This window comes from Montipora foliosa, chromosome 12, assembly GCF_036669935.1.
Source record: "Montipora foliosa isolate CH-2021 chromosome 12, ASM3666993v2, whole genome shotgun sequence".
Taxonomy (NCBI): domain Eukaryota; kingdom Metazoa; phylum Cnidaria; class Anthozoa; order Scleractinia; family Acroporidae; genus Montipora; species Montipora foliosa.
The window spans coordinates 18,439,138-18,449,815 of record NC_090880.1 but is presented as its reverse complement, the minus strand read 5'-3'; the positions used below and the strand labels follow the sequence as shown (position 1 = coordinate 18,449,815).

Genomic DNA, 10,678 nt, shown 5'->3' with positions numbered 1-10,678 from the left:
AAAGTAAACAAACTTGAAGCTAAATTATATTTACCAGAGAGAGTAAATGCAATGTCATCTTTTTAGAAAAAGTTGGCTACATTACCTTTTGGCTAATTTTTCTAATAACGCCATCATAGCTTGTGATTGTTGATGCAAAAAAGCTATCTGTATCTTGTTGTTTGGACATGTTTGCAATCATAGCCTCCTGGCTTTGAAACATCTTTGCCTGCTTCTCCTTTTCGTTTTCAATTTCTTTTGATTTCAACGCGAGCTCCTCTTCCCGAATCTTAAGCTCCTTTCCTGACTTTTCTCGTAGAAATTCTGTAACATCAGCTCCACTTCTACGCTGCCTTTTAGGCTTTTTTTCACAATCTTCATTTGCCCTTTTTTTGGTTGCACCAACTCTTTCCAAGGCCTGGGTGCGTATCTCCTCTGCTTTCTTCCGATCTGTTTCGACGTTCCTGCTGCTACAAGATTCTCGTGTTGATTCTGCTAGTTTCTCTCTCTCAGAAATCTCTTATAGCAGTGCGTCGAGCTCTGTCTGTTCAGGAGATACACCGGTTACTTTCGCTTCTTCTTTACTTTGTTATCTAAATCTTCCCATTAGTAAGTCAAATCTTTCCCTCACCGCCCTTTGATTAACTTTGAATTTGACTGCAACAACACTGTTTAGGTTTTGGGAAATTTGGGTCCAAATTCTTTCTCTTTCATTGCTTCCCTTTTTAAACTTATAAAACTCTTCTACCAAAATTTCTCTGCACAGCAGCACGTCCTGCTGCGTTGTTGTCTACTCCATTGACCTGGGTAAAAAACAACATTCAAATAAGTGAATGAACTTTCCAATAACCAGTTTAGTATCCACCCTCTTAGTTCCGTAAAATTAATTGTAGAGCTCGACCGAGTCATAAAGCATGGAAAGAACGAAAACTATTACAAATATAAGCCCAGAAAAATACTTTCTATTGACGCTTAGCAGTGTTGGCGGCGGAACATGAGAATGTCCCTATTGTTGACATCTTTTTCTGGCGATAAATGTTGATCAAAACTCGTTTAGTCACGATTTTTAAAGTCGTTATGAGCCAAGCAATTTTGCCGTAGTAGATGACAAGAGTACGGCGTGAATTCCCGCCTTAGACATGCGCAATAGCACATGTTGTGAGTATGGACTTCCGGCCTCCGTAGTAGACCCTGCATCGTAAAGTCCCTATTCTTTTTTCCAAGCCAACTTGGCGTGTTTCAATAAAATACATCAAAATGTGAATGATCTCGTTTTCAGAGCTAAAGTGGAATAAAGTACTTCAGTAAAACTCTTCTTTCACCTTGTACTATTTTTTTTTATGGCTTCTAATTTTAGCTATTTGGCGTAATTCCTATTCGCAATCGCTGGCTATTGACAGTTGACTCTGAAATGGCTTTTTAAAATTTATTCGCCACAATCCATGTAGTGGCAGGGGAGAGGGACAGAACTTTCGTCCCAATTTACAACTAACCCCTATACCCATAAACCAGACCACAACACTGGGAACTCCGTGCCTACTCTTCTCGAATAGTGTGTGGGTTCGTTAACGTCCCACAGAATTTATACCCAAGGGTTATGAGACGGAACCTCCGGCTTATAGTCCCAGTGTTTCTGTAGAAAAAAAGCAAAGAAAATGGTTTAAATGCTAAAGCAGCAACCGGAAACATCAAAACGCGGACAATTCGAAACCTTTTGTTTTCACTAACCCTACATGCAGTAAGAATAAATAACCAGTGAGCTTCGCTTTTAGGCTTGGCTAAATCTATATATTATTATTACCAAATGTGTTATAATTAACCCTGAATTTAACCGGCAAAGACAATCCTCTGTACCCTAATAAAGCGATTATAAATAATGAATAATCAACAAGAACTTAAAAAGAATAATGAATAATTGAAAGAAACACCCAGAGAATAATGAATAACCGAGGTCCAATTATTCAGCGTCCACGCCGGATCGAGCTAGAGACGTTAAATCAAAATATCTTTTCCTTGGTAGGGAAAAGTTCGCAAGTATGAAATAATAAATCGCTGGAGTTGTTTGAGCGATTAGCGATCTCCGTGGAATCGAATTCAATAACTGATTATTACAGGTCTCTTCCAGTTACAAGCACACGAAGTCTAACAACACAAGATGGATGCCATGCTTATTATATACACCCCGAAGCATGTTGGGGCTTAGCAATGCTGGGGTATGATGTAACATCCCCCTTTTTCCAAAAGAAATTAAAAAAATACTGCAATAGAGTATCTCAATATGAATAGGCTAACGAGAAAGTTCAAAATTTGAATTTTTCAAAACAAACTTTCAAGGTCACACCTAAGAGCGTTTCCAGACCGAAGACTGAGTATCTAATGTTCAAGCGTCCAAAGGAATGTTCCTTTTTCAGACAAATCAAGAAAGTTTCAATCTGTTTCTACAAATTCAGGCGGGTGGGTGGTCTCACGAGTCTGCCTGAGCGAGTTCTCACTTCCTTTAGTGGTGCTGGATTGCACTGTGCGTCACTATTGATCGACTTCTCTGTGGACTGAGATGATTCCCGCACTCTTGAAGAACTTTGCTGCATCTGATTTGGCTTGTTGACTGCTGAATCTGTACTTTGGATCTGGATTTGTGGACTTGCAAAAGCTGGAATTGGGTTCTTTGCCAGGGTTAGGGGGCTCCCCCTGAGTTACTGCAGCCCTTGATTGAGAGGAGGCTTCGGGCCATTTGTCAGACGTAACGGCTGAGCGGGAGATGCGATTTCATTGCTAGAGTCTGAATGTTTTGTTTGGCTACCAGTGTACTGGGACATATAGGTCTTCGCATGAGCGGGCGGAGCAGCAGCCAATCGGGTCTGCACTCGATTCCTGCGTGTTTTCCCATGAGGGGTAACCACAGTGCAGGACCTTGGAGAGGACACCTGCTCTACAATGCCATGGCGCCAGGATGAATGCGTGTGCTGAGGATTGGGTTTTGCATAAACCCACTGTCCTGGCTAAATTGTACCATGGACGCCTCCGGAATTTCTGTCATAGTCATGTTTTGCTCTGGTACGGCGCCCCTCAGTCTGAGTTTTGACGGTTCCAGAATGCACGACAGTAGGCTTCAGAAGAGAAAGTATCATAGGAAGGATATCCCTTGTGCGGCGGGATAGTAGCCTTTTAGCAGGTGAGTGTTCTTGTCCTTGTTACGGGGTATTCCGGTAGTCAAGTAGCGCCACATGAATGTCTTTGTTCTTTTGATACATCCTCTTCACTCTTTAAACTGCATCTTCTGCCTTACCATTTCCTCGCGGCCAAAATGGGTAGGAGGTCACGTGTTCGAACCCATACTCAGAAACAAATTGCTTGTACTCAGTGCTCATAAACTGGGGGCAATCTCGGGTGACGACGCGATCAGGTACCCCGAACCTTGCAAAGTGTGCTTTCGTGAGCTCTGCTACTGTTGCTGTGAGTGTTTAGGGTAGATTGTCAATCCCTATCCAGTCGCTGTAGTGGCATGTAGTGACTAAGTGCCATTTTCCCTCCCACATTAAGATATCTTGGCTAATTAATGTCCATGGGCTTTCTAGAATATCATGGCTAAGCATGGGCTCTTTAGGCGCTTGACTAGCGTATTGGGCGCATACAGGGCATGAAATGCACTTATTATTGATATCAGAGGTCATACCGGGCCAGAAGAGGGACACCTTGGCTCTTAGAATGCACGAATCTGCTCCAAAACGTGTTTTGTAAATTTTGTCTAGCATGGCTTGTCTCATCGACTTTGGGATGACTGCCATCTATGCCATCTGCTAGAGACAATTCATCTCTGAAGTTGAGGTAGGGCCGCATTAAGGGATCCAATTTTCGTTTGTCAGTTGGCTAACCGGTCATGATGAGGAAGGACAATCTCTGCAGTTCTGGGTCCATTGCGGTTTGCGCTCGTAGATTTTCCAGAGTAACATTGGAGCTCCTAGAATTGTCCAAGGCCATAGTTTTTAATTCCACTCTAAAGATGTGTTCTCCAGAGAGATTGACTGCAGAGAGCGGTGGATGACTGCATGTGCTCCTTTCCTGTAGATCACAACGAATGACCATCGTTGGAGCCTCATACGCATGGCCTGCAGACGCCTCAGTGCTTTGTAAAGGGGTTTCATTAAAAAAACAAAAAACAAAAACAAGAACAACAAAAAAAAACTGTTTCAAGGGGTTGATGCTCTGTTTCAACCGTGATATCTGACTTTCCGTTAAGCAGACTGTCTCATTTCTGAAATGCTAAGCATATTGCCAGACCTTGTTTCTCAATAATTGCATATTACGGTGTTAAGGTGTTTAAGTAAAATTCCACTGGTTGATTACCTTGGAGGAGGGCTCCACCCACTCCAGCAGCAGATTCGTCTACCTGAAGGGTGACAGGCAATTGAGGATTGAAGTACCGCAAGACAGGGGCATGAGCGATGAGGTTTTTGGACTCTACAAAAGCTTTATCGTGTGCGTCAGTCCACTTGAGGGGGACATCTTTATGGATCAAGTATCATAAAGGTTTCACTACATCACTCAGTTTGGGACAGAATCTTGCCAGGAATTTACGAATACTCAAGTAGCGCTGGACGGCGTGTTGGTCTGAGGGTTTGGGCATTTCTGTGATTGCTTCAACCATGGAGGGTGATGGGCCATAATCCTCACAATCCTCACTTAATGTGGCATCTAGGTGGCGTGCCTGTTGTTTGGTGTTCATGACTTCGAAAGGGTTGCCTAAAGATGGTCCTTCCATTCGACAGGTCAGAGCAAAATGTCCAATTCTCGCACAGCCCTTTCTAGAGCATCGCTTGTTTTACGCTGGGCATATTGAGCGAGGGTGTGATGGCCCTGCACAATACTTAATTGATAAATATCAAATTTGCCCTGGCGACTGGATTGACTTTGTCCCCATCCTTTCTCTGATTTGCTTTGACTAAAATGACCTTTACTCCAGTTTTACTCTGATTTAGGAGGTTTGCTCGCTCCTGCATAGTTTAGTTGTTCAGTGGGACCTTTAGCTCGCCGCATTACTGCCTTTGCCTTTTCACACTGTTCAAAATTCTTAGCTACTGTTTTAAATGGAGTGATTTCTTTAGTTGCTTTGTCCCTGTGACCCTCATCCAGTAGTTTTAACATAAGTCTCTCGTCGTTGATTCCTGATATGAATTTGTCTCTAAGTAGCTGGTCCTCGCAATCAGCACAATGATCTAGTCTCCTACCTTGTTCTTTAACATGTCCTTTCCAGGCCGTGACTGATTGATGAGGTTCTTGTTTCATTTTGGCAAATTTGATTCTCTCCGTCAGTACTCCTTCATTCGCCGTAAATGTTCCTTCATATGTTTGAGAATAATCTCCGGTTCCTTCCGTTCCACCTCTGACAGCTGAAAGCGAGGTTTTCGAGTTCTTCGTTACCAGCTATGGCGGAACGAAAGCTGCCATAGCCTTATACCTTTTTTTACCCACACTGGCCCGGTCGGTGGTGGTTCCCCTCCTTCTTCGGTAGGAAGTGGCAACGGCTCCCTATCGTACCATCCATTGAGCTCACACCAATCCTTGAACAACTGCATGAACTTTTCACAGTTTCGTCGCAGATCTTCCAAAGTGGAGAATTTCGGTAGTGTGACTGCTGCGACTCCGTGTCCCGACGAGGACGCCATGACAGGTTTTTCTCAATTTTCTGTGTATCGGGAAAAGTAACCGAACAGTTAATCCTACTTTTCTGATACCAAGTTAGAAGCACACGAAGTCTAACCACACAAGATGGATGCCATGTTTTTTTTTGCTCTATTTTCTTTTTTTTTAAATAGATTTTTACATACAACTACATACTACTACATTTACTAACCTACACACAAGCCTGTATAAGCTACGCTAACAACATATAGAGAACTTATATTAAACTAAGTAAAGGTTTCCAAACCTATTTGACCTTTAGACTGATACGTGGATCTCAAACAAGGATCTTGCTCTTGACAAGATCCAAGAACTGAAATAAGTTAGGGGCTTTGAACTCGAGTCTTTGCAAAAAGATATATCTTTTGCCCGGTAAAATGTTTAGATTTTAATTAGCCTCTCATTTATCTTATCGAGCACGTCTAGCTTTTCTAATTTCTTCTGTATGTCTTTTAAGATGGCGTCACGATCGAGAGCGTTAAGGCGGCTGCCTTCTCCTTCGGAACTTGAGACAGGCGAACGCTTTTCGCTAGGTTTTGGCGCCATCTTTGCAGTACTATACTTAGGTCACGTTAGCTCGTTTGCTTTTTTCGTTGGTTCGAACGAGAAGAGTCGTAAACTATTAGCTTATACCGAAGCGCATGCAAACACGTCTACTCCATTGGCATTATGCTTATTATGTTTATTCAGTACACACCCCAAAGCGTGCTGGGGCTTAAAAATGCTGGGGGTTTGATGTAACATCCAAGCTTTGGTTTCCTTAACTGGACATGCTTTCATTACTTTGAAGGTAAAATATCTAATTTAATCTTTTTTTACATCTACTAGTCGACTCGAACACTGTTGCAAAATTACGTTATTGAACAAGATTTGTTTTCGTTCATACTAGGACCCACGCAGGCCTTAACTACCATAAAAACTCAAGCGAACTTGAGACGGTCGATGCTCACTTTTAAAGATAAGCCTTCATACTTAAAAGGCCTTTTGCAGCTGGGATCACGTGACCAAATTTTTCCTAAAGAATTTCTATATTATGGGCTATAACTTAAAGAATGCCAGAAATGGAAAGAGCGCATCGAAAATACCAAAATGGACAAGTTTGAGTCCCCTGGAATGAAAGACTAGGTTTAGACGACAGTTTGAATTTTCGGAACATTCAGAAGTTTTGTATGGGAAATGTTGCTGGAGAGCAAGGTCTTGCTCTCCAGCAACATTTTCCATACAATTTTTTTTATTCTTTGAAAACTTCAGACTGTCATAAGATCTCACCTTTTAATGAGGGGGGGGGGGGGGGGGGGGGGGGGGGCTCAAATTTGGCCATTTTGATATTCTCGACATGCTTTTTCCATTTCTAGCATTTGTTAAGCTATAGCCCATAATTTTATGAAAAGTAGGTCACGTGATGGCTTAGCTGCAAAAAGGCCTATTGTAAAGTATGCTTCTTGCTGAATCGCTTGACAATCAAAGTACGCGGCAAAAGCCACCAAAGCAAATAACAAGACACTCAAACTTTCACCATGCAACCTCGAAACGTGCGAATAGCATACCTTATTTTGATTTTTACTTTTCTACTCTTGCGACAGCGGTCTTTCGTGCTTCAAAAAATGCATTGTCGTTGCTTTGATGGAGGAAGAACCCTAGAATTAGCCGGCAAGATCGTCTGATGTTGCTTATGTGTATGGCAGGAATTTCATAGCAGCAAAGACCACAACTGAGAAGAAGAGCTTGGGTTTGGCCTCGACCACAGAACTGGTTTCGCCCTCTAATAGCTAATCCTGCACTGTATTTTCTGTGGGAGGAACATTTTCGTGTCACTCACGGAACATTTGAATGCCTTTGTGACCTTGTAAGAGCAGATCTACGAAAACAACAGACGCGGATGCGAGAGCCAATTAGCGTAGAAGAAAGGGAAGGATTAGCATTATGGCGACTTGCAACAGGCAACAGTTATAGAAGCTGTGGATTACAATTTGGATATGGAAAGTCAACAGGGAAATATATCTGCAGTGAATTCGAGCGCGCTCTTCTTCGAATGAAGGATCAATTCATAAAACCGAAGAAAACTTGTGTGCCACTCAGTTTGCTGCTCATCACGTCTCTTCTTTTCCTTTGCGGGCAGATTTCGCTGAATTATCGATTGCCTTTCATTTCATTCCTGTCGCGGCTTGTAAGTCATCGTTTAGGTTTTCCTCTGTGTTGTTAACGCTTTCTTGCAATTGAGGTGAAGTATTGCTGCTATCGTAAGGGGTAAACGTAGAAGAACCGTCGATAGCCATTTTAGATGGGTCAACCTTGGTGGACTGTCGCTCGGCGGTTGAAATATAGCAGGACGGTAGTAGGTCTGGTTGTTTGGTGGAAAAGGAAAGAGCGGCTGTCCACTAAAGTCACTAAAGTGCATTTGTGGCATTTGTGGCTGGTTTATCGGTACTGCTCCGGCAAATCTTTGGTTTAAGTTGTTGCTATTGAATAGAAAGCATGCTTGTGAAAAAGGGCTATTAGAATTTTAGTATAGTAAAACGCTACTTGAAAACAAAAAAATGTCGCTCTTAAACTTGTTTAATAAATAGATAAAACTGCACTTACACAGCGCTTACTTCCACTGAGTCGCAGCCTTCTACCCGGTATTGAGAGATTTTCATATTATCATGACATTGTGATATTATCATGATATATCAAAATATCAAGCCCCTCAACACTTGACCACATCCACTTTAGTATTCCATCCCACGGTGATATTTTGATATTATCATGATATTTTGAGATTTAATAATCAAAACCATAATAATCACAAATGTGTGCTGCCTCGTTCTTATTCATATCATACTGATATTGATATTCTGATATTATCATGATATTGTGATATTATCATGGTATATCAAATTATTAAACCCCTGGACACTTAGTCAGATCCTAGCAAACATTTGAGATTATGATATTTATATCGCTATTTTCATATTATCATGATCTTGTGATATTATCATGATATATCAAAATATCAAGCTCTTCAACACTTAGTCACTTCTAAACATTTGAGATTATGACATTGATGTCGCTATTTTGATATTATCATGATATATCATGCTAGTTTCTCAGTGGGAAAATTAAAATATCATAGACACTTATCGAAAATGATATATCATGAGATTATCACTAAAATCTGCAAGAAATGTATGAGAGAGTTTTTGATACATTAAAAATGATAGCAAAGATTGATATTATGATATTCTGCAATCCGGCACCTCACTCCGGTATTGTTGGTGTGAGAAGAAACGACGTGGGCTTGCGTTGTGATCCATGATATTTCTTCGCCAAGAAGGTTTGCGTGCATTAGCTTTTCTCGCCATTTAGTTGATTGACGTGTTATCGCTATCGAAAGTTTTGATAGTGCGTAAGCATGCACTTAAGCGCGGTAAAACAAGACCTGAGAACGTACTTCGGCTTCTCTGAGGATAGATCGTTTCAAAGGTTACAAAGTAAGGTACTTTGAAATTCGGGATTAGTCCAGCAAAGTATTGTGCGTTTGGAAAAAGCAATCCACTAAGCGTTCATTGCTTAACTTTTTGAACATTAAGATATAGATAATAATTTCACTAATGGGAATTGAGGAGAGTAGAATTGGTATAGTCATTAGTAAATTTAATCGCCAATAAAAGTTAATTTCTTGTAGTTATAATATGATGACACCGCCTTACAAAAGCCTTCCACTAACGAAGCTACAGATGTGTGTAATGCGCCCGTTGGAATTATGGTAACTAGTTTCTTGCAATTGGACAAAGGGCGAAAAGACAACTGAAAAAAAGTTACAGTCCTTGGGAGGACTCTGAATTTTTCTGTCCTTGGATTAGATCGGGATGGTGAGATATGTCCCGTCGCAAAATTCGCAATTTGTATAGGTAATCGCATGGGGCCGAGTAAAATTAAGGATTAATATCACGCGTGTTTTCAGAAGTTGCTGAAATTGCCCGAATCGCACAGCGACGAGGGCAATTTCAGCAGCTTCTGAAAACACAAGTGATATTAATCCTTGATTTTACGAGGACCCATTGCGATTACTTGTTAATAACATAGAGGGAAAAATTTTCTTAACACTGTTGAGGCACCTTGAAAAACAGTCAGCTAAGCGGAGTTAGAACACTCGTTCGCTTGGAAGCAAAACAACTTACAAACAGACAGTCAAGCAAGTCAACTTGTTCTTTGCGTCCAAAACGAGTATAGATGATTGTTATTTACATCCACTCGAGAGGAAAATACGAGTTTCATTCCTGAACAACAATAACAACGATTAAACCAATTGTTAAGCTTCAATTTATTTTATTCACCTGTGCTGTAGAGGTTTTTACCACTTGCAAATACGCATCCGTAAACATAGCAAACTGTTTGTCCAAAGAAATCCATCAAATTTGAGCTACTTGTTCCTCCCGTCAATGGCAAATTGTTCTGTGACCTTTTTTGTTGAGCTGCAAGATGTCGTGGTAAACTGAAAGCCCTTGACAAAAGGAATCATTTTGTTTTTCAACCACACAATCCCGCTACGCCGGGTGCCATGTAAGTTGATCCAAGTTTTAAGCTTTTCATGAAAAAAATCTTTTGCCCTTCTCCTTGTCACTCGAAAATTCAAATTCCAGATCATCTTTTAAAGCTAGTTCTTAATCTTTATGCCTTTACGACAAATGCAGCGCGAATTAAAAGACAAACTTCGATGAAGACGAAGTTGTTTTGCTCAAACAGAAGAAACCAACTGAATGTGGAAGAGGTACGTTCAGCCAATCAGGAGCAAGAATTTTTGGCGCTCGACCAATCGTGAGCGAGTAATTTTGCCCTCTTCTCAAGCAAAATTAAGAAAAAATGCCCTCTTCATTGACCAACCAATATTCAGTAATTTTGTCCTCTATGTTATTATCGCAATAATATCATGGGTGACAAATTACTCCTTAATTTTGGCGCGAAATTTCAGCGTTAATTTATAATTTCACATGTGAAATTACAAAATTGCCATGGTAACATCTCTTCTCAATCAGAG

At 40.9% G+C, this 10,678-nt stretch overlaps 1 pseudogene; it reads right to left on the bottom strand.

Annotated features, from left to right (window-relative positions):
* Positions 1-81: 81 nt before the first annotated feature.
* LOC137980262 (caldesmon-like) lies at positions 82-778 on the bottom strand (annotated as a pseudogene).
* Positions 779-10,678: the final 9,900 nt, after the last annotated feature.